The following is a 22,558-nucleotide window of genomic DNA, read 5'->3' as shown; positions in this document are numbered from 1 at the left end:
AGGTGCTGCCAGGGGAGGGTTTCAGCAGCATCAGTTCCTTACACCTTCCTTCCCATTTCTTAGGCAAAGTGTCACTAATGACTTGATAAGTCATGCCTGCTAGTTTTGAATAGCTCTCCTGAGTGAACATTTCCATTTCCTAAGAATCAGATATCTCTGTCTATCTCTTTGGTACTTAATTCACCAAAGAATGATACTCTGGACTCAGATAGTGTGTAAACGCAGAGTGTTTTATTCTGCAGACGTCCAGCTTCCTGGGGTTTCCCAATACCAAGTCAGAGAGACAACCAGTGATTTTGCAGGTCTGATTTAAAGCACATTAGGGAACTCTGGGGTAGGTGACCTCTATGTTAATCTGTTGGGTCCATCTATACGGACATTCTACTATCCAAGTGAAGGGCTGGAACTTTGCTGGGAGGTCTGGAAACTGTTGCTGAGGAAGTCTGGAAACTGCTGCTGACCCATTGTCCTTGCCTCAGGCCAGGTGGCAGGGCAGCTTCTGAGGCCTGGACTTGCCTGGAATTGCCCAGTTCTTGGAGACAGAGATTTAGGCCTGGTCTTAACTGCCAATTTGAAGCCTGTCATGGAATCAGCCTAGCCTTCTCAGTTTAATATAGTTAGTTTCAAATTACTGTAAATTGGATGGTGGGCACATTCTAAGCCATTAACCTTCTGAATTCTCAGTCCTAGTTTTGCTGCCAGCTGGCCGTAGTTTGAGGATTTAGAATCAGAACCTTTTCAGATGATCTCACTGGCTTAAATTATCCGCTTTTCTCAATCACTTTGTACTTCAAGCAGAATCCATGATTTATAATTTTTAAAATTAAGCAAAGGGGAAAAATGAGTTTCAGGAAAATAGGAGACCAATCAAAACCATGATGAAATGTGGAGTTTCTTGTGTTCATCTGCCTGTGTTAGGCACATTGTCTACATGTCTTATTTCAGTGTTTTAAATATGAACTATGTTGAAGTTGTAGTAACTTCATATTTTGAACACTGCTCCCCACACTGCCTCTACTGACACACCATGTACAAACACTGCTTCTGGGCGTGTGAGGTGGAATTTCCCCAGAGGCCCACAAAGCATTTAATGAAGTGTGAAGCACAAACATTTCATTACAACATATTGTGTACTTTTGCCTTTAATAACTACATTCTTCATCCAAGAAGTCTCAATAGCTTTCAAAAATGAATTACAGTGGTATTATTTCCCCCAGAATATAGTTTTTCTGTGACGGCAACAGCACTTTCCTAAACTATTGTATTTATTAGCAACCTGTTGCCCTTCGACACTGGGGCCATTTTCATCGACCCTGATCGAGTGCGTATTGTTTAAACTTCCTTTAGAAATTATTAAAATAATTTTGTGTTATTGGATTCTCTTGCCTTAACAGTAGGCAATCAGCTCTGAGAATGATGTACTCTAAGGGAAAATGTGAAGAGGGCCTTTGGTTTAGTGAACCGTCAGACTCTCCAACGTAAGGCACAGAATTTAATGGGGGATTTTGTGAAGCGGGCAAGCTTTCTCCTGGATTGGGCACCGCAGAGGCACCTGAGCACTGCATGGTTTTGTTTGATCATTCCACACTTTGATGGACTCCAGGTAAACCATCTCCTGCCTTCACTCCCCTCCTCTCTGAGTTCTCATGAACTGTTTTGAACACATAAGGAGTCTTATTAAGATAGAAACAACACACTAGTGACTCCAAGCTTCTGCTAGTTATCAGAAGTTACAGATGTATAACTTCACAATTCTAAATCCACTTTCAAATCATTTTTAAATGTTGGCGATATATGTTCAGTTGTGATTCACAGCCCCGGACACCAGTATTCTCATGAATCTGATCCAAATGAAAGAAGGAACAGAAACAGAACATACAAGAACCTGTGTTGAGGATGAGGCAGATGATCTTAGATGGCATTTAGTCTTAATCTCAAGTGACACTGAGCTCTTGAACATGGCACAGGCCCTGGAATGTCACTTACATCTTTGTGTATGTTGAGCAGAATCACTGTTGTGTCTCTTGTGCCTGGGCTTTCATCAACCGTCTATTTGACCTGACTCACGGGAACCTTAGCAGGAAACTTACGAGCCATAGAATTTAAGACTTGGGGTTTGCACCACCCTCTCTCATAATTGTTGTCACTGTGGTGAGTTGCCAAGGACCATGCAAAAGGGACTGCCTTTGCTCTACTAAATTTTTAGCAAATTATTATTTCACCAAGCAAAAATACACCTATACAGTTCTTTGAAGTATTTCAATAGTGTCCATTAAAATAACAATTCATTGGTAGCTATCACTTTCATTGGGTCTCAGCCAGAAGATGCCTTTGGATTCTTTGATAACTCTGGAGTTGGAGTGATAGTCTGCCTCCAACGTATTAGGGAAGGCAGAAAAGACTAAGCAAACAGCCTCTACTCAATGGGGAGCTGAGGAGTTGGAGATGACAATAACCCCTGGTTGGTGTGTTACATATAGAGTGGAGTCCTTTTCAATGATGGCCATTATGATTTTATCACTGATGATAATTATTTCAACAATTCAATAATGTTAATTTCAATTATCAGTAGTTTCTGCCTAAGTAATCATTCATACCAAACACTCACCATTTTACCCTCATGGAGTTTTTTTTTTTCTTCTTAGAACACTACTGAAATCTATGTTCTTAGCTAGTGAGTAGGATTCTATTCAATTTTATTACGTTGTCCCCTTAAGTAGAAACTAAAGACAAAAATGTAAAGAAATCTATTCCAGTGACTTATAAATCTAGAAACTATAAATATCATCAGCTGCAAAGTCTAAACTTTTAGACTCCAGAAGTTCTAAGCAAGGGTTCATCTCAGGAAGGGACAATTCAACACATTGCATTTTCCTGAAGCACAACAAGGTCCAGCCTCTTGCACTCAACTGTCACTGAGTTTAAAGGGTGGTAGTTGGGGGATTTAAATCAAACAGTTTCATAAAAGAAACACCAAGGGTTTCACCACCTCTGCTGCTACTTTCTAAGGTCTGCTCTGCTATAGGCTTTTCCTCATATGTTTGCTGCAGATTCACTCATTGTCTTGTCATTGACCACATACTCACTGGGGAGGTTCCCTCCCATGGGCAAATAGGAGAAGCAAGGATGGTTAGACATGGCTTATATCCTTGGTGGGACTAGTAAATGTGACAGGGTGGGGAGAATCCATACCCTCCTAACCGATCCACTTCTACCACCTCTTCTTGTGTATCTAGGATTCCACATAAGCACTGGGCTTCTCCAGGTTGTATGCCTGCAAAACACCCACAAATGAAAGTGGTGGGCAGAACTGAGATCACGTGTGGACAGACAATATCTAGTAGGAACATTTTATTTTCTCAAGGCATTAGAACTGTGAGATTCTATTGGGTCCCTGGTGTCATAAGAACCAGGAACCAAGGGAGGCAATAGCAATAGCAATTGAATTTCTGTGCATCTCATTCGCATAGTATAGCCAAGCAGTTCTTTTCAGAGCCACAGTTCTTCGAAAGTTTGGTTTGCTGGCCAGCACAGAAATCCCAGGCGCTATAAAATAACTTGCAATGGATGTCATTCTGCTTAAAATAGGCACAGTGGATTCTGTTATCTGCATCAAAGAACCCCAAACTTTACACACCACTTGGCAGAGAATGTGGTACAAGTGTGGTAATATTAGATAAACTATAGGTAAGCTATGAGGAGCTGAAGATAAAATTTATGTGGGAGTTAAACTTCTGGGGTGGAATCAAAATGCATTGAGAGAAAGGGAAACACAGAGTAAGAGATAACAATGGGAGAAGGAACTTGGGAATGTAATAAGCAATAATGAGATATAATGAGGTAGAAGGCTAGGAAGATAAATAGGAAATAATGAGACGCTAAACTATTTGTGTATAATGGGAAAGGATCACTGATAGATCTGTTCATTTAAGAAGTGTTTCTTAAGACTGTATCTGTGCCAGGCATTGTGCCAGACAGAACTCTCTGCCTCATTATTTAGTGATGGGAGCGCTGAAGGCAGGAAGCCAACGGACTGTTACCTGGTCTAATGGGAGGTAACGATGACTGGCAAGAGAAAAGGCATTTATTATATGTACAGTTGACTTCTTTGCTTACCTATTCTAATTGCACAGCACAATCTTTAGCTTCATTATATTGCTAAAAATGTAAATGAGTGTGTTTAGGCACACATGATGGTCATTGCTTATGAACTTATGTGTACGTGGTCTATCACTTTCTGTGGGGTTTTAGATATGTCCTAAATATTTAGGAAATGCTTCTTGATTGGTAGGTCTAGAAATCTCCAACTCTGTATAATATATGCAGACATTCATTGAGAACTTTAAAACTCTATCAAACCATATTCAAGGCAGGTAGGTGTTAACACAGGTCCTGATGATCCCATAAAAGTTTATTCATCCCTGTGTCTACTAAAATAGGAGATTTGGTCTCACTATCAGTGCAACTCCTTTAGGTGTAGGTTGGAGACTAGGAGAAAAGGTTAGAATTATTAAGTATCTTTGGTTTCCAAGTGTTTTGAATTATCTATCTGTCTTAGGGGTTGTCTTCTGTACAAGGTGAACCATTCCCTGAGTATTTTACTGGCAAAATAACTAATGACAGCTTTCATGAAAATCAAATTTTGCCAGAATAGATTATAAGGGTGTATATTGAAGCACACAAAAGCCTTTTGGGTGATCCTAGCAAGTTCTCCCTAACTTCTCTCTTGACCATCTAACTCTCTTATTCTCTTCCTGGCCTTTCCTGTCAGATCTAGTTTCTGAACATATCAGCTTATTCTCAAATATCATTTCTCTGTCTTCTTCTTCCCTTCCCCTCCCCACTTCCTCTTTCTCCTTCCTCTTCCCCACTCCTTTCCCCTTCTTGCCACTTTTCTCCAATCCTCATCAGTGTTGTGAATGAAACAACTCAGGTGTGTGGTTTATTGCTCTCTTCAGGGCCTTCATTTGGGTTCTCACTTGCTTTATCTCGGGCCATCAACCATTCTGGATGTTTCCTCTGTTGTCTGCTAACTTGTGTCTCTTCTGTTCTACAAGTGCAGTACAGAGAGCTCATTCCTGGAGAGTCCTCCATTGAAGGAGGAGAGTCCACCATTGAGGGAGGAGCCACAATCCTGCAGCAGAAACAGTAAAAACAGCAAAACAAACAGATGTTAGTTCATGGAAAATTATGCCGACGAGGTTAAAACTTAAACTTTTAAATTGCATCAAATTATGAATTTCTTTTCTCTTGTGGAGAAAAAGAAGAAATGAATTTTAAAAGTCCTTTTAAAAATTTCCTCATTTCAAACAATAAGAAACCAGTGTAACTCTCAAGGTCTCTTTTGTCACAGCAATGCTGAAATATCACTTTTAAAGACGTTCATGTGCTCAAGCTTTTGAAAGCTTAAATTCTATATATTTTACCATAAATCAACAAGAGCTTTGTATGTTTTGCATATGTACTTGTAATATATATGTATGTATATATAATATATAACAGATATGTATATGCCTAAAATTCTTCAAAGCCCAACTTAATTTATTAAATAGCATAAAATAAAACTAGTTCTTGGCTCATTTGTGAGCCAGGAATTTATTGATTATCTTAAATAAAAGGCGGTGGTATCCAAAGGAATGGAGATTGTTCAATTCAAGCAACGAAACTCAACAGCACTTTGTTCTGTCTGAGGAGTTTTCTGTGGCTTGCCCACATTAATTCCCACTGAAGCCTGGAAAGGCAAGGCAGACAGCACCTGAAGGACAGGCATCACCGCTTATACCCTGGCCTCCCGTACTGCAGTGCACAAAGTCCTCAGCACCTTCCCCATCCAGGGTTGAAAGGTTTCAGGATCTACCATCTGTGACCCAGACCACCTTCCTTCCTGCAAAGACATCTTCCTTACTGCTCAGAAACCGTCAGTACTTTCCATGGCTCATTTTTTAAAGCAAAGGCTGGACCCAGGAAGAAGGGTCTCCAACTCCTCATCTTGAACCAGGAAAAAAATCACTTTTCCCAACTTGTTCTCACTGTAGAATTATTGACAGCCTTGTTTGAACAGTAAAATAATACATTTCATCTTGGAAATGATATGTGTGGTTTTAATATTTTCCATCATTTACTTTGGCAAACACATATAAATACCACATTTAGTTTCAGACCCTGGGCAAGGGGCTGAGGTGTATATTTTACATATCAAAGCAGACCTGGCTTTCAGGTTCTCCCAGTATCCCTCAGTCCCTACCAGGCCTACCATTTTTTTTAGCCCAGGTGCTGGGGTGCTCTTTCCCCAGAGGCTCTTCCCTACATAATCCAGTTTGTTCTGTTGGACCTGAAGGACTACCACTAGTCCCCAAAGACTACCAGACCCGAGATTTGATGCAATCAGCAAGAGGTTTATTTCAGCGCGCCGGGGTTCCTCAGCCTTCAAGTGGGAGGAGAAGGAAAAGAACCACGTCCTACAGATACAGGTTACTTTTAAGCACAAAAACCACAAAAGCCACAGGAATGGAGATGGGTACATTGAGGCACACAAGGATTGATTGGAACCATTTGCCCTTTAACTTCATTGGTCCATGTCGTGGTCACATTGTCCTTGGTGCCTGGAGCAATGCTGTGGTTTTAGGAGGTGGAAAGTCCCTGCCAGTCCTGCTGGTCATGAGACTACCACCTGCCAGTCATAAGACCACGAGGACAGGGTGTAACTAGGTCATAAAACCACAAATGGGTGGGGGAGGTATAACTGGTAGAATTTCCTGGCAGGGAAATTTTTCTTAGGGGAGAGGTGTAGCTTGTGGAATTTTCCTTTGGTTCCACAGTTCATGTTCTCTCTCTCTCTCTCTCTCTCTCTCTCTCTCCCTCTCCTCCCTCAGGCTCAGACTTGCTCTTTCTCTCTCTTCCCCCTCTCCTCTCTCTCCCTTCCCCCTAAGGACTTCTTTGGTCTCCTTCCTTGGGGCCAGTGAACTTGCCAGAGAAAAGCTTTCCTATAAACCTGACTTTAGCATAGTCTAATCTGGCTTGAATTGGCTCATTTACTGGTGGGGTTTTTTTTATAACATATAAATGCTTATTCTCTGCATTGTGGAGTCATACTATTGTGAAAGTTTATCTCTGATCTTACCTGTCTGTGTCTGTCCATCTGTCAAGAACCAAAAGCTCTTTCCTTGCCCGAGAAGCCCCCAGAACATTACTTTCTCTTCACATTGTAATGACAATATTCCATAATTTATTTCAACGTGTGCAACAATGTTGCAGACTTTTGCTTTCTGCCTTTAGAACAGATCCTTTCTCATGTGTGTATAAGATGTTGTATCTATGGTCTCTGAAGAAAGTCCAAAGAAGATAAATTTCTTCATGAAGAAACACGGGAAATATGTTACTGTTTTTGAGAATATAGAGAGCTATATTGCTCTTAAGAATGTGGTGCTACCTGTATTAGTTTTCTGTGGCTACCCTACATGTGTTCACAAACCATATGGATTTAAGAAACACAAACTGGCTGACTTAGTCAGAAATGGGTCTCGCTTTATTAAAAATCAAGTGGCCAGGAGAATTCTATTGGCAAATCCGTTTCTCGTCCTGGTTTCTGGGGATGCCTGTATCCCTTGGCTTGTGGCTCTTCCATGTGTAAAGCCTTCAGCAAGTAGAGGACTCATTCTCACAGCAATGCACCCCTGAAGGCAACTCTTCTCCCTTTCTGTCCCCTGAGATCATATTAGACCCACCTGGATAATTCAGGATCATCACAAACCAAAGGTCATATGATTTGCCACACAAGTTTAATCCGATTAAGTGATCTCTGTGGGAAGACTCTGCCCATTAAGGCAGAAGTCCACCATGACCAGATAGCCTCTGGGCTCAGCACAATACGGGAGACTTTCTTCTTTAGCATGGTTTCTCCTTCTCTGACCTTGTCAGGATGAGTCTAAGCCTACACAGAGGCCTCTACCTGAGGAATGTCACATAGCCGCAATTAGATTATAGGAACAATTTCCTTTCTTCTGGCAATACCTGCTCAGCCACACCTGAGATTCCTCAAATGCTTCCCTGAGCTAATGAGGTATTCCAGATGCCCTAAGGTTCCAGTCCAACCAATGACCTTTGCCCATCCTGCATGCCCCTGTCCTCAGTCCTCCAAAACTTTATAAGCTTTCAATCACCCTGAGTAAGTTGATCTGCCTACAGATTGTGTGTCCTGGTGTGGTTTATTCATTGTAAGTACTCACAGGCCTTATGAACCCTCTGTTCCATATCTCTGCTCCCACTGTCTTTGTGGATGGTATTGACTGATGGGGAAGGGGAAGAAAGGGAAGAACAATGGACCTTCGTTTGTACTGTGACATACCACAGGTTCTATGGGTTAGGATGTGAGCATTGCACAGTCTACCACATGCTTTATCACCGTAAGGAAAAATGCAGCACAGCAAAGGATGCTTCATGACTTATACAGCCTGAGTTGCACATCCATGGTTGCCCAATTCTCAGGTAGATGCTTTGCACATGTGTCCTGCCGTGTGTGTTGCGTTTCTAGAAAAATACTCTGCACAATTTTTCTATTAAAAAAATGAGACTTCTAATATCTGGTCCATTGATATCATTTGTATAGCTATACATTTTGACAAGCAACATTGATGCATGAACTTTGGCAAGGAAATCTTGGGGAAAATAATTTGGCACATTGAAAAAAATTGCTATATGAATACATTCCTCTCTCTAGTACAGAAAATCAAGGTGACAACCTCATAGCTTTGTTTTCTGCCAATGGTGTCACAAAGGCTTCAAAGTGCCCTCTTGCTTTTGACTTAGCTTTTTGGAAGGCACAAAGAGTTTACCAAAAAAGCAGTCGGCTGAACTTTGCAGGAGCCTTTCTTATGGATGTTGATTCAACTCAAAGGATGAGAAGGTGTCAGTTTGCTTCATGAGTGGAGGTACCCATGATACTAAAAATCTATAGCAAGGTAAAGAGCCAGGAAATGTTTTCCTTAAGGTAGAGTTGGGAGAAAGATGGTGGGCCAAGCATCATGGTTTGGCTGTGTCAAGACACTCTCCAAAGAAAGGAAACAAACTGCTCAACATGGTGTTGGTACCTGTGGTTCTCAAAGCACAGCTGGGCACAATGTCAATATCAGTAGCTGACAGAAGGAAGCTAACTGGTGTGAACAAGACATCCATCCCAGTCCTTCTCAGAAAGCTTCTAAATATTAGTTGTCTGAAGCTATTGATAAGCATGGGTGCATTATTAATGACTCCAGCAGCCGGTTGGTGCTTCTCAGATGGTCTAGGCATTTACCAGGAAGGGCCTCTGTGAAGTTCTGGACAGAGTAATGATGGTGTCTGTCTTAACTCAAGCAAATGGTGGTTGTGAGCTCTGGGGAGGCCGTGAGCAAGCAGCTGAACTGTAGAGACAGGCAGAAGGCCACCACCTGCTGAAGACAGGCCGGCAGGCAGCAGCTCGCTGAATGCAGCCTGCTTAATAATTCAGGAGAACAGGAGCCCTGTCTCCTTGTGGCACTGTTTCTTCATCTCAGGCCTTTCATCATCCTGATGAGACTCGTGAAAACTCAGAGACTAAAGACTTCTAGCAATTCGCCAAATTTCAAAACTCAAACTGTGGCTGTTCACAAAGGGTTTATTTTTTTTTCTTATTTCAGCTCTCTCTTCTTCCTTCCCCCGTCTTCTCATTTTCTTTCCTCTTTTTCTTCTACCAATATCATGAGAATATCGGAGAAAATATTAGAAAGGAAAAACTTGTCTTCTACCCTCGCCGTCTGCACCCTTATACATGATTTGGCTTCTTGCTGTGTCTTCTCACAAGACGTTCAGAATCAAGTGATTCTTGACCACGGAACAAAAGCAAAATCACCCTATTCCTCAGTGGATTCCGAAGAAAACTGGGAACGAAATCAGGTGTAGCTCTCAGAGAAGACACCAGAGAAGAAGTAAGGTGCATCCTGTAAGAATTCACACAATGGCCATGCTGAGGGTTTATACTGAATCATGGTCATTAATCAATCCTCACAGATGGAGTTGAACATTTTTAACCTGGAAACTTGTTTGTGTTTAAGTTAGGCGTATGGTTTGTCTAGTAATAAAATGTATAGTCTTTCAAAAACACAAAAAAAGAAAAGAAAAAAAGAAGGGAGAAAGAAAAAAGAAAGAGAACTAAAGGAAGAGTTTTAGAATCACTATCCTCCATAAACATTTGATGTAGTGAAATATACATGCGTGTCTGACTGTTGCTCTTCCAGAAGCATCTGGGAAAGTCTGCAGCTCAGTGAAGTTTTTCTACTATAACTGTCCATGGTAGAGTTTCAGATGATGCCACTTTTCTATTACTTGAAGAAGAGAAACTCTTCATTCTACAGACTGAGACCGACCACCTAGACAGTCTGTTGGTGGCTCCTTGTGAAGGCCAATCCCTGAGACACATAAAGTTCCCAACTGTAAGGCTTAGCTCATCACTCAAAATAACAACACAGGTAAAATCATGGTTGTGTTTGCTAGTCAAATACTAATTTTCTTGATGTTACTGCACATTCATTTGACAAGGATTTTATTGAACAACATAATATAAAATATAAGCAGAAGATATCAAGGTATTTGGTAGGATTCCTGGAAAACTTGTTTCACAATCTGACTCAGCTGAGATGTTTCCCATATTCTCCTTACCTGTCTTATATGTGGCTCTTGGCTGGTTGAACTCCAGCAGCCAGAGTGAGCTACGAGGCATAGAAGACAGAAGTAGGGAATCTAGTGGTGGCTTTGCCCCAATAGTAGCCTGTAAGCCTCCACTGTCTAATGTCTTAACAGAAAAATTACATTTTCTTCTGGACAGTTCAGCTTGGGTCCTGCTTCCATGGCAACTGGACATAACTCTTTCAGAAGTTTCACAATTAGTTTTTCTTTATGCTCTATTGTTATGATAAAATACTAGATTTTGAATGGAAATGAAAGTTATGTTTGCTAGGAGGGGAGATGTGGCCATATGCATTTTTATGTTGATTTGTGTCCCCAAAACTGTTTGTACATGAATGTCTGTATGTAAGTAGCTTCTAGGACCCTGCCCCAGTTGGTTCTGATTGATAAATAAAGATGCCAACAGTCAATGGCTGGGCGGGGCAGACAGAGGATTCCCTGTCCAGGGAGAGAGAGGAAAGGGGAGGAGATCCATCATGCTGGAAGAGGTGGAGGAGAGGAGACACCACACCTAAGAAGGTAAGAGACAGAGAGCATAGCCACCATGTAGAAGCCAGGGGAGGGTAGCCTTACTGGGTCCAGGGCAGGCAAGGTAGAATATAGGATTTGGTAATAACTAGGGATTATCGGAAAGAGGTGGATTATTCATATGAAGGATAGGAAGTGGCCCAAACATTGAGCTGTTTAAGGCATAGAAAATATAAAGTTTGCATGTGAGTCTTTCATTAAGGAACCCAGAACATTGGGGCAAGTAGCTAAGGTTAAAGGTTAAGTGATAGGACTTCTCAGCACTGATGCTACTGGAAGTTGACCCATAGCCATACCCATCTCTCCATCCCATTAGAATTCAGTGAGGCACCTTGGAAGACTCTAGATGGAGAGGAATAAAAACTGAAAATATCTAAAAGGTAGTGATATATCGTCAGGAATAAATCTTCACCGTCCAGTTTAAAACATCACTACTTTGACTCTTCCCAGTGGGACATAAAGCAGGCTCTCTAATCAGAGATATTATTACAATAATTAGAAGCCCTACCTTTATAATAGAAAAGTGCATTTTCTTGGCTCTTCTCTTCTCTTTGTCATAGGACATTCTATCTGCCAATTAAGTTATAAACTTTGCTGGCAGGTAGGGAAGGAGAAGATTCTAATTTATACGCTTAAAATTTTAAGAGTGAGGATCTGGAAAGATGACTGAGCTGTCTAGAATACTTGCTAAACACTTAAAATTTAAAAAAAAAAACTTAAAAATAATATAAATGTGTGATGAGAAAAATCTCTAATCAGAAGTACGTTGTGAAGGTGAAGGTTAGATAGAACCAACCTCACTGCAAACTAAGGCGGAAGCAATACCATAAAGGTCACGGTGCCAAAACTCAAGGAGACATTCCTTCTAAATACAGGAAGAACAATTCTCTGGGAGGAGGTGCCGACTGAACTAGGTCCTGAAAGACAGGCAAGAAATGCTAAGGCAAGTGCATGCTAAGACGGGACCTAGCGTTACAATGCTGGGTGAAGCCGGAAGCCAGACTCTTACAGGCAGGGGATTGAGGAAGAGGTATGGTTGGGGACCAGGCCGTGAAAGGTAACCATGAGACTGAGCTCTGAGAAGACCCAGCTCCATTTGGGAAAAGGTCAAGTGAAGACAGCAATGTGGTGTTTGTAAGCGTATACCGGGAAGGTCTGATAGACGGGGTGACTGGGGAATGAGGGTGTTTCCAGGTGTTAGCTCCAGGTAAGCCCAGGGACAGTAAAGAGGAGGGCGCAGAGGCGGCACGGTGTTCCGTGGATTGCTCGACCTCCAGCTGATATTTGGACAATAGATTGGATGCAAAGCAAAAAGGTCAGGAGTCCATTGCCAGGACTCCAGAGAGAAATGGGAGCCTTATTCTGTGAGTGTGCGTAGGTTGGATCAAGAGTTTGGAAGCACAATATTCAACATTCACTGAGGGTTTGGGTGTGCGGCCAGGGCAATGAGGAGGGAGGAACCCGGCACCGCAGAACTCCCTTCCATCCCATCATTCGAGGGACAGTGAAGTTCCTAGAGACGGAATACTCAACAAGAAGTTAAGAGTAGAGTTCTCGAAGACTTTCAAGATTTCTACTCCTTATTTTGAAAATAATCAACAAGCATAGGTAAGGATTCTGATGTAATCAACCATAAAACCCACTTTTAAACCCGTCTTAATTCTAAAAGCCTGTCACTTTAAGACATACATTATCTGTTTTAAAATTAATTTTTTAATGTGAGTGCTCTGTAAGTACACCTGAATGCGACAAGAGGGCGTCAGATCCCTTTATAGATGGTCATGAGCCACCATGTGGTTGCTGGGAATTGAACTCGGTCCTCTGGAAGAGCAGCCAGTCTTTTAAATGCTGAGCCATCCCTCCAGCCTCACCTACATTATCTTTTTAATGAACGATTTGTACTTAGAATCCAGAAGTTGATGCCCTAAAAATGTAAACATTCTATGGTGATTTTAGACCATTCTTTTTTTATTATTTAATAATGTTAAATGTTTTCTTTATTTCAATTACGCATTCTTGTTGGTTTGGAGGGTTCATAGCTAGATCTGTCTTTTTCGGTCAGGAATATTCCTTTTGATGGTGGGGGAAAGATTCAGCTTCGTAGCTAAATACCATGAAACTGAAACTGACTTAAAACGGTGGCTCTAGTCATTTTTCCTACCAAGACTTTGACTATATTCGTAATAAATAGTAAAGAATGATTGAGAGGTTCAGCTCAGGTCAATATTTTGCCAAAGTGATGAGCTGAGTGATGCTAAGGAAAGAAAAAGGTCCACACCACTGGACGGTCACAAAGTCACCTGTAAGAATAGTCAGTGGCTAAGCACTAACCTTAAATGGACCCCCAGAGCCATCTCACGCACAGGTGTTGCAAAGCTCCAAGAAGCCATGTGTATATAGGACTCTTTTTCAAACTTTAAAACAAAAGTTTTCACAGCTCAGTGCAAGCACAAGTCAGTAATATTTTACTCGGGGGTTGCTGGCTCACTCTATAGAACTTCTTTTTTGAAAGATGTATTTTTAAGTGTCTTTCAAAGAAGTTTGGATGTGGGCTCCTTGTGGTGCCCAGGAAGTGAAATGAACCATAAATGAGACACATCAAAAGTAACTTACAAAGAACTTTTTTAATATTAAAGTGATGAATCAGAGTTCAAATTAACAAGTCAAGGAGTCCGTCTGTAATGAAAATCTTTTTCCAACATAACACTTCATTATAAGGGAGTTTTTCTATAATAGAAGCAAGTGTAATTACATTTTTATATATAATTAGGACATTATTATCATTTCACCATATCAAAGTTCATTATAAGACATCTCCAATACATTTTTCATAGAGCAAAAATAAAAAGAGAACAGGAGTCCTTCAATTAGACTTCTCTAAGGACATCCACAGAGACCGAGAAAAGCTGATCAAACAACTGAGCTCAGGAGGGAACAGGTAGAGCCCACGTTCCTTTTATGACACAGAAATGGCATTTTCTTTTGGACCCTGCATAATTCCTAATTATAATCTTCACCACTTCTAGTCATCCATGAGGAACTAACACGCAGGTAGCATTTCCAAGAGCAACATAACTTTCCCCACACCTCACGTCTGTCCATTGCCTGGCTTGGAGTCACCGGTCCTCACCATACCTGACTGACATCAGGGAATTTGCAAACACAGCTAAAGATTCCCTTCTCTCACCCCATTGTGATTAGGGGCACTCAATTCCCCAGAACCCTAGCGCCTTGTTACTTTTTCAAAAGAGAGAGCAGCTTCTAAAAATGAAGCTACATGTCTTAATTGAGGCTAGAGAACAAAATGTCTCCGAGGGACATGAGGTGTTAGTCAGGCACAGGGATTTGTAAACACACGTGTGTGTGCAAAGAGGCTTTGGCTCGCAGGGATCCGCATATGAATGTGTTCAGAGAGAATGAGAACAATGTGTTATCTTTCATGCTGTGCTGTGGTACAGTGAGTGCTGCTCCCAGGTCAGGGGAGCTAGGAAGAAAAGGTGGTCCTCACTGTCCCCTCTTAATACAGTGAGCAGAATTCTTTTCAGTTCATGGAAGGCCCTTCCCTCATCAATGCCCTTTGACCTTGTCAGGTTGCACAACACAGCTTTCAAAGGCTCAATCTTAGCTTCACCTGCAGCATATGCCAACGTGTATCCAAGAAAGGTTTCTTTATGACCAAAATAGTGGGGTTACTCCTCCACACGTGGCACCTGGGGCTGTGGAAGACCCCTGCCTTTAAATCGAGAGAAATAGAGACTGGGAATTGGTCTGCTGGTCTGGACACTGGGGTCTTTAGCTCTGCTGGAAATTAGCTTCTCTCCCTATACCCGTCAACCAAACCTAGTGATTGCTACCTGTTTACTACCCTAATGCTCCTGCTGCAAACTGAAGCTGTTTGTGATGACGTGGCGATGTGGAGAAAAGTCTTCATCATAGTAAAAACACTAGCCTTGTGGATCTGTCTTCATTTTAAATATTCGTGAGATTCAGTTACGAGCGGCAGAGTTTTCCACAAGGAAATAATTTCTTACAATTGGACACAGTTTCTTCTCTCTATCATGTTAAAATGCTCTATTAGAATAACAGTACAGTTAAAAGATAACATTGAATTTTGATTTTTCTCAAAGAAGAGAAAAGTCCATTAAAATGTTTTCTAATTTCTTGCTTCCTGTTTTCAAAATCCTGAAGTTAGCATAACGACCCGATACTTTTTACTTCCAGTTAACCCAAAGGTGGGTGAGTTGTCTTCAAGTACATTACTTAAAGATAGAGTGAAAAGTGTTCAGACATTCAGCAGAGGGTGATTTGATGTTTTAATTAAATCTTTCTGACATGGTCAAAGTCTGCAATTACTATCTTGTCTTTTACTAAAGAATGGGGGACAGAAGCGAGCTGATCTCTGTTGTGGATGGCGCTGGGTCAGCTGCACGCCTGTGCCTGGCAAGTAAAATCCTGAGGTGATTTTAAATGGAACCGTCTTGTCTGTGGGCTCAGCATGGGCTCCTGTATCTGGTCTAACTGGTTCTACGTGTTCTGATTTTTCCGAATTCACATGATCTTTTTACACTCAAATACATTTTTGCTAAGTGTTTCCTTTTGCTGCAGGCTCTTCGAGAGAAGTAAGCGTACTCATTTCACGCAGAGCTGCTAGGTGAGGGCCTCTGCCTATCTAGCGTGTCAGCTACCATTCCGTTCGGGCTGTTTCTAGCGGTTGGTCACTACTACGAGATGAGTTGCTGGCTGTTTATGTCCGGTGGTAGAGCTCTCTCTCTCTCTCTCTCCCTCCCCCCACCCCCCCCCGTGTGTGTGTGTGTGTGTGTGTGTGTGTGTGTGTGTGTGTGTGTGTGTGTGAAGTCAACTGAGAACTTCCCTCTAAGAACTTCAGATTGCTGGCGGGAAGCCTGGGCTTGGCTCTTGGCTGCCTGCAGGTTCTGTCCAGCCTCCAGCCCTCTTGGGATCATGCAGGGTTCGGTTAATCCCGGGAGCTATCAAGAACCTTCTTGATTTGCATAAGAGTCATCTTCTCCCAGGAGAAAAAAGCAGGTCACCCTTTTCACTGTGCATGAGAATGGAGAGGCTCTGGAAGGAGGAGTCCCTTTCTTCCTCTTCTTTTATTTTTTTCTTTTATTTTTTATTATTAACTTGAGTATTTCTTATATACATTTCGAGTGTTATTCCCTTTCCCAGTTTCCGGGCAAACATCCCCCTCCCCCCTCCCCTTTCTATCGGTGTTCCCCTCCCCAACCTCCCCCCATTGTCCCCCTCCCCCCAACAGTCTAGTTCACTGGGGGTTCAGTCTTAGCAGGACCCAGGGCTTCCCCTTCCACTGGTGCTCTTACTAGGATATTCATTGCTACCTATGAGGTCAGAGCCCTTTCTTCCTCTTAACTCCCGTGTTCTTTAGTCCTGTCTTTTTGGTCTTTTTTTTTCTTTCTGTTTATAAGTGAGGCCAACCTGTCAAAAGAACAGCTTCAAAGACAAAGTGGGAGAGGAGGCTGGAATTGGACACATTTGTGACGCCGACTGCCTGTTTGCACCTCCGCTGCATTGCTATATGGCGGTCATTACAGGGCGCTCTACTCCTTTTAGCCTTTGCTCCTAGAGGTTAAAGGTAACATTATTCTCAATCTCACCACCGGTGCAGCCTATTCGTATCTCATTCCTGGTGTGACTATTATCGGAGTAACATGAGGGTGAAATTAAAAGGCGCACGTACTGAACAGGCGACCGATCTCAGTGCAGTGCACCGTTTTCCTGCTCCAGAGAATAGATATTTTTATGAATGAGACATTTAAGCATCTAAACCTGTTTCCTTTACTAAGACTTCCAGTCCTACATAGCATCAAAGGAATTTAGGAGAGCCTGGGTGCTTTTTGCTGGAAGATTGTGTTTGTGGTTTGGGGCTTCTTTTTGTTGTTGATGATGATGCTATTTAAATCTATCCCATGTGATCTTCTATCTTTTCGTTTTTCTCCTCTAGGAATTACACAGACAATGGTCAACTGTGATCCACAGGAGACATTTTTATTAACTTTGTAATGACAGAAAACCCTTCATGTTCTTTTCTTTACATGGGGGCTGCGCTTAGAAAGCTCATTGATGCTCTCACTGGCTGCCCATCCGGGGTCTGTTCTTGCTGGGACACTTCCACTCAGGTAGACATTTAACAAACAATATCAGCTTCTGTGGACTCCCGGCCTCGCAGCAAAGCTCAAAAGCAAAGCACAAACACGAGGTTAATGCTGTCATCCTTTCCAAAGCACTTTTGTGTGAAGTTTGCTCATTCTCTTTCAAGGAAGTGGCCTTGCCCAGGGGACTTACTCTGGGGCTGAGAGGATGCTGTAGTCTAGTGGCCAGAACTCTTCTATGTGGGATTTCAAAAACTGCCTTCAAAGCTGTGAGGTCCTGTCTCCAGGGCAGATCAGACAGCTGTCACAGCCAACTCATCCCCTGTCCGTGCCCTCTGACCTCCTCTGCCTCATTTCATCCATTAAGGGTGTCTGGAGTTTCAAGCCTGGATGATGTCCCTGCTCTGGTAATGTAATTATTAGGGTCCAGCAGAGGGCCAGTTGGCCAGATGAGTGTAGCAAGCACTCTCTCCCAAACACCCTCAGTACTTGACAGATGGTCATGTCAACTGAGCTTAAAGATACACTATGTGGCATCCTTTGAGCCCCCTCTTAAATGGATCTAGTCGAGTGGAGTGTACAAGAAAGAGTAGGTCTAAGAATCAGAAATGGTTAGTGGTATTCAGATCAGAGTATACTGGGAAGGTAGTGATAAGTCTGCCGAGCAGACTAGGGTTTGTGTCAGTCTCCAGAAATCTGGTCTCTGCCGTAGTCTTTTCAGTTTGGCCCCTTTGCCTTAAAGTCTTTCATTCTCCTTACCAGCACTCACCGTATAAAGAAATGACTCTGCAGGGCCTCCTTCTGCAGGGCACAGCCTCTCCACTGCCCCGTTCCTGGCAGCTATATTTACTTAGCCTTCCTGTAGAGTCGTCAGCAGCCAGAAATGGCTTCTTGGCTCTTCCTGCATCAAGAGCTCACCACTTCCAAACCACGACAGGCCTGTGCAGTCACTCCTTGAAGCCAGCCTGTCCGATACCACAGTCATGCTCTGTGTGGTTTTGGAGACTCAGATGTCACCATTACAGATCACTACCTCAGTAGTAGACTTAGTCTTATCTCTACACAGTGATGGCCACTGATTTCAAATACAAGAGGGTAAATTTGTGATCATTCACAGTAGTCACTCTTTTATGCCAAGGAAGTCTTAACCTGCTAGCCACTATATTAACGACAACAATGGGGGTGTTTTTCCCCCTCACGTCTGTTTTGTTACTCACTGCCATTCAGTCATACATTATGAAGACTATTCTCACTAGTGCTCCATTAGGGGATGACAGGGAAGCAGTGCAGAGGACTTCGTGGGGCACTGTCCCCATGAAGGCCACAGGGCAAGGAAGGAAGAATGCTGGGCCCTTAGGAACTGGGCTACTTGCCCTCAGAAAGAAGCCTCAGGCTCTTGGCAGGTTTCCTCAGATCTGCCCTCAAGAGCTAGAGTCAAGGGACGAGGTGGATAAGGATTCAGCCAAGGTTCTTCCTTTAATAGAAGTCTCTCTGGTGTCCCTTGTCTTTAGCTGACTGTCATCTGAGTCCAGAGAATCACAGATATCCTGAGCAGTCTCCCAGTCTCTATATTCATCATTCTTTCCAAACAGCTGACATAGCTACCACAGAGAACATATAATGGCGGCTCTTGGCCTTTCCTATAGGCTTCCAGTTGGCTTTGTTGCCTGTAGGAACATTCCAAAACCTCACCTCGGCATCTGAGGCTTTATTGTGCCTTAACCTCCTACCCCCTCGTCATGCTAAATTTGGGCCATTTTGATGTTTTCATTGTTCTCAACACTGCAGCTTACCAAGGACATAAGACCATCACATTCATCCAGCTGTTCAAGACACTAACCCCAGAAGTGACTTTACCTCACGGGACCTGTTAAGCAGTGCCCTTCCTTTCTCAGAGATGCACAGAAACTTCCATTGCTCCTCTAGCCATGATATTGCTGGCTTTCTGCACACAGATGCCCCGCCCCACTGAACTAGAGTTCCTAGAGAGCCGGGATGGACTTCTCTCTCCTCCTATCAGGGACTGAGCAAAATCCCTGGCATAATAGGGATTCTCGGATAAACAGACACATGAAAGGCCAAGTATCAGCAGTTCCCACTTTATTCATTGATTAAATGAGCTTCGGAATGAAATCATCCCATGGATGACTCCAGAGGATGCTGACTCCTCTGGCCCATACCTCATGCTCTATTTAGAGGTTGTGAGTGACTCGACTCTGAAGAACGAAGTGTAGCATATAAGCAGGTCACTTCTTGAGCCTGGAGTCTTTGACCCACTGCCTTGGAGCCCCGATTATTAGCGGTGCCTCGGACCTCTGCACAAAGCCCCAGGAACCTCGATTGCTCCTATCTTGTTTCCCTGAGCTCAGAAGGACAGACCCACTGGAGGATTGTTTCCTATGACACAGAGATGTTTGACAACAATGTTGTGATGCTGGGTCGCACTTAGGACCACGGAGAGAAGCCCAGAAGTTAAATTATGAAGCAAACGTGAAGCTTTGAAGAAATCCTTATTTAATCTGTATTCCCCTGTTTCATCTGCACACCCATCCAGCACAATCTGCATCGTTATTAGACGCATCAGCTTGCCTAAAAAAAAAAAAGTAAAAAGTAAGACATCTGTGTTATAGCATTAATATATTCAAAGGTTTCTACTTTCATCTTGCAGGCATTAGCGGTGTGTAAATGTGGTGTAAGCCCAACTTCCAACAGAAGTAAGTTAGGGGAGGAAAATGTACTCGGAAACATAAAGAAGAGCTTGCTAAAACAATCGAAAGAAAAGAAGAGAGGACGGAGGGAAGGTATGGTTAGGTGGAAGGGGCAGCCGGGCGGGACTTAGGCAAAACACAGAGATTCTCCCTCAGTAGAGTGTTTTCCTATCGCTCCGCTGTAGCTTGTTTCTAATTGCTAGCACAGTTTCTAAGGCACTGAGGCAGCCCCTAGCAGTGTGCGGAAGGTGTGTTTGTGCTGCTTTGCCCTCTGGCTTGGCTGCCAGCCTATTCCCTCAGATCAGAGCCAGAAGGCAGACTCTTTTCGAATACCGATCACCTCACCCGGACCTGATGCTTTGAGTTCCTTTTGGCATCCATTCCTTCTGCCAGTTTCCTCCTCTGTTCCTCTCTTTTCTTCTGAAGTTGACAACAAAGACATCCTCAGGGCCCTCCTTGATGTAAGACCACTCTTGATGTTATTACAGTCTGGTTTTTTTTTGTACCCTAAAGTTGTGCTACTTTTATATTCAGCTAGCACAATATTTGCACACTAGAAGATAAAGAAAATGTGAATGCGATAGACGGAGTAGAGGCTTGTCTTTAATTTGTGCCTGTCCATGTTTTTTGATGTGAACCTTCCCTTCCCCGTCACTCATCTACATACCTGATCAAGAACCTGGAGCTGTCCCTTTACACACAATGTTACTTCTATACCTTAAATTGGCCTGACCTGCCACTTCTAATTTTAAGAAATATGGTTGTATGGGGTATAGATGAATATGGAATTTCTATGAGGCACAAAACTTTTGAACGGTTCCTGTCCTCTGTGATAGTGAGTTTTAAAAGGGAAATCTCCAAAGAGCTAATTAGTAGACAAGTGGAGCTCAGCTGAACAAAGCTGAAAAGAGAGTCGGTGAGTAAAAGGACCTGGCCATAGCTGACAAAATCAAAGCCCTGACAGAGAGCTGGCAGGAACCTTGGTCTGCTAACTGACAGGGACAATATAGAAGGGAGGAAGGAAAGGAAGGAGCAAAAAGGGAAAGAAAGAACGCAGGAAGGAAAGAAAGCCCTTGTGGACCCAGCAGAGAGGGACAACTATATTTTAGTTTTTCTGAAGAGCACAGAGCTCTACCCCAAGGAACTGGTAATCTTCCAGCAGACAAAACCCAAAGGCTATGGTTGCCTATTGCTCTAAAGACACGAGCAATACCCATGGAAGAGGCAAGAAGAGGCGGCCCAGGAGCTTTAAGTAACTCGGAAAGTTCTAGGCTGTGTGGAAGATGTCTTTCTGGGATAGTGGGAAGAGGAGCCATAGCCAAAAAGAGCCTGGCTGCTTCTGGGGACTTAGGTAAGATGGGCTGTGAAAGATGGCTGTTTGGAGAGAGTGCTTGACTACCAGGATGTACCAGCCCAGCAGTCAGCAAAATGTAGTTGGGAGGAAAAGGAATGGCCTGGAAAGAAACATGGGCATGCAAACTAAAGAGGGAGCTGAGACAAGAGGCAGAGTGGCACAGCAAGGGCAAACACTTGAGAGGAGTTGGCTGTGGGCCCTGAGAGGTAGCTGATCAGTGAAGAGTGGCACTGCACTTACAGAGACCCAAGTTCAGTTTCAGCTCCTAGCACCTGTGTTGGGTGGTCCACAACTGTTGGTTACTCAGTTCCAGGGGACCTGACACTGTCTTTTGGCCTCCATGGGAACCTGGACACACACACACACACACACACACACACACACACACACACACACACACTTACTTTTCAAGATGCTGATTATCTATGTGAACAAAAAGCTTCATTCTAGAGCCACCAGGTAGGACAGGGAACACAAAAGCAGTAGAGTTAGGAGAAAACCTCTTTAATTCACTAAGAAAAGAGGAGAAACCAAAGCAGGTTTATATTAGCGTTAGACACAAATCAGTCTCACTCTAAAACCCCAAGGACACAGTGTTTAGAAAAGAACTTCTGTTCACTGGCTGATATTAAAACTTCCTTGTCTTCATGACATTCCACCATATGATTCTGACCTAGGACACATTACTCTAGAAAATGGCCAAGCCTAAACAGCATGCTACAATCAGAGTGAGGGACAAAGGCGAAAGCCAGCTCTTACAAAAACATCTGCTCAGAAACTCCAGCCCGTGCAACATACATTAGATGGTTACCCACAAGGAAGGTCTTAGCTCCAGCCATGTTCTCCTGGCTCCATATTTATCCCTCCATGAAAGGCTGGAATCTGAATTCTTACTGACGCATTACTGCATGCAGATATGGCTGTGCCCTCCAGGGACACCACGGCAGAGGGACATGAGCCACCAGGCCAGGTGAAAGCCTCAGAGCTGCAGACCCGAGGGGTTTGTTGTTTGTTTGTTTAAATAAGAGAGCGTAGCTATGCTTACATTCAAGGAAATTGATTTCCATTTTCTCTCTCAGACACCAGTGCCTATAAACAGAGGAGGCAGAAAGGGAAGCATAGGTGAACCATGTTCACCAAAACAG

The sequence above is a fragment of the Rattus norvegicus genome, chromosome 19 (assembly GCF_021556685.1).
Source record: "Rattus norvegicus strain SHRSP/BbbUtx chromosome 19, alternate assembly SHRSP_T2T, whole genome shotgun sequence".
Taxonomy (NCBI): domain Eukaryota; kingdom Metazoa; phylum Chordata; class Mammalia; order Rodentia; family Muridae; genus Rattus; species Rattus norvegicus.
This window is presented reverse-complemented; position numbering follows the sequence as displayed.